Source organism: Sardina pilchardus, chromosome 18 (genome assembly GCF_963854185.1).
Source record: "Sardina pilchardus chromosome 18, fSarPil1.1, whole genome shotgun sequence".
In the NCBI taxonomy this organism is placed as follows: domain Eukaryota; kingdom Metazoa; phylum Chordata; class Actinopteri; order Clupeiformes; family Clupeidae; genus Sardina; species Sardina pilchardus.
Window position 1 is genome coordinate 11,073,913 of NC_085011.1, and position 1,807 is coordinate 11,075,719.

Consider the following 1,807-nt stretch of genomic DNA (forward strand, 5'->3'; position numbering starts at 1 on the left):
CACAGAGGAGGAGGAGAAGAGCAGCTCATGAAAGACAAGCTGAGAGAGAGAGGGAGAGAGAGAGAGAGAGAGAGAGAGAGAGAGAGAGAGAGAGAGAGAGAGAGGATGAGGGAAAATAGGTGTAATTTATCTCCAAGTGAAGTCTCTCTTGTTCTGCAGGATTGCCCCCTAGGGTCCCTGATCATTTGTCATGTGTAATATTATTGCTAAACACCTTGCAGCCATCCGTCTCTGCTAACGCCTCGCAGGCTGCTGTGTGTGTGATTATGTTTTACACACACACACACACACACACACACACACACACACACACACACACACACACACACACACATACACACACACACACACACACACACACACACACACACACACACACACACACACACACACACACACACACACACACATACACACACACACACACACACACACACACACACACACACACACACACACACACACACACACACACACACACACACACACACACACACACACAAACACACATGATAATGACTAATCATTGAGTGCACTGAATGGTCAGAATTCAGTTGGTGGTAAAACACAAAGGCTTCTGCTACATGACTGAACGAGTGCACTGTGTGAATTTGTTTCTCGTGTAAGCTTGTTATTAAGCCTGCTGTTTTGGGAGGATTTCAAACCCACTAACATTGTGAAACATTCTAGTAATTTGCACTCCCTACGTGTAAGCTTTGGCTAGAAACGCAAATAAAAACAAAACCCCTCTTTCTCTTCACAGCAGAGGTGCGTTTTTTTCTCTCGACTCTGCTCTCTCAGCGGCACTTGTGTCTAGTTGATTGGAATTCACCATTGTGGCGCCCACACTGACTCAGTCTGTATGGATTGTACCTCTCTTTTAAATCGCTTCGGATTAAAGTGTTTGCCTAACCAATACATGTAAACGTGCCCACATGGAGGTCATGTGTGATGTGTGTGTTTTGTGCAGCACACTTCACACACAAAGGATATTAAAAGCACTTTACATGTCCATTCAGACAGCGAAACATGCGTCACAAACTACACCGAGAATTCCCTGGAAAGGAAATGGAACATAGAAAATAGATTAGGTTACTGTAATGACATTCTCAGGCAAACAGTGGATATAGCCGTCTGGAAAATGGAGATCATTCTAAGGAAATGACACTCCATTTTATCTCCCTTTACATAAAACGCATTCCCACAACAAAAAAAAAAAGAAAAACATGTAAAAGAGTATCAAATGTCTCTCTGCTGGGTGCCTACACACACACACACACAGACACACACACACACACAGACACACACACACACACACACACACACACACACACACACACACACACACACACACACACGAGTAGACACACACACACACACACATACGAGCAGAGACACACACACACACACAAACATCCTGACACGTCTCCGCGGGATGTGACAGCTTTGCCTCCTGCTGCCACCGATGGCTGTGTGATCGTTTAATTTAGTTGCATGTATTTGTCTCTCGCGGCTAAATTATGGAGCAGAATATCACAGGTATGACTCATGTCTTCTCCCGACTGAATGAAAAAGAAAACAAGGTGATCAATAGAAGGAATACATCTAAATGATATATCCAGTAGATTAAATAAATGATGTGTTGTCCTAGAGAGCATCTGTCTTATATACAAGCTGCTAATGTATTAGAGGAGAGGGTGCATTTGAAGCACGGCTCCTAAGGCATCTCTTAATGAACCTCAGTGCATATTTCATGCCCCTGTATCCGTTGAGAGTCATGTCGTGAACAGCTGTTATGTAATTCTAT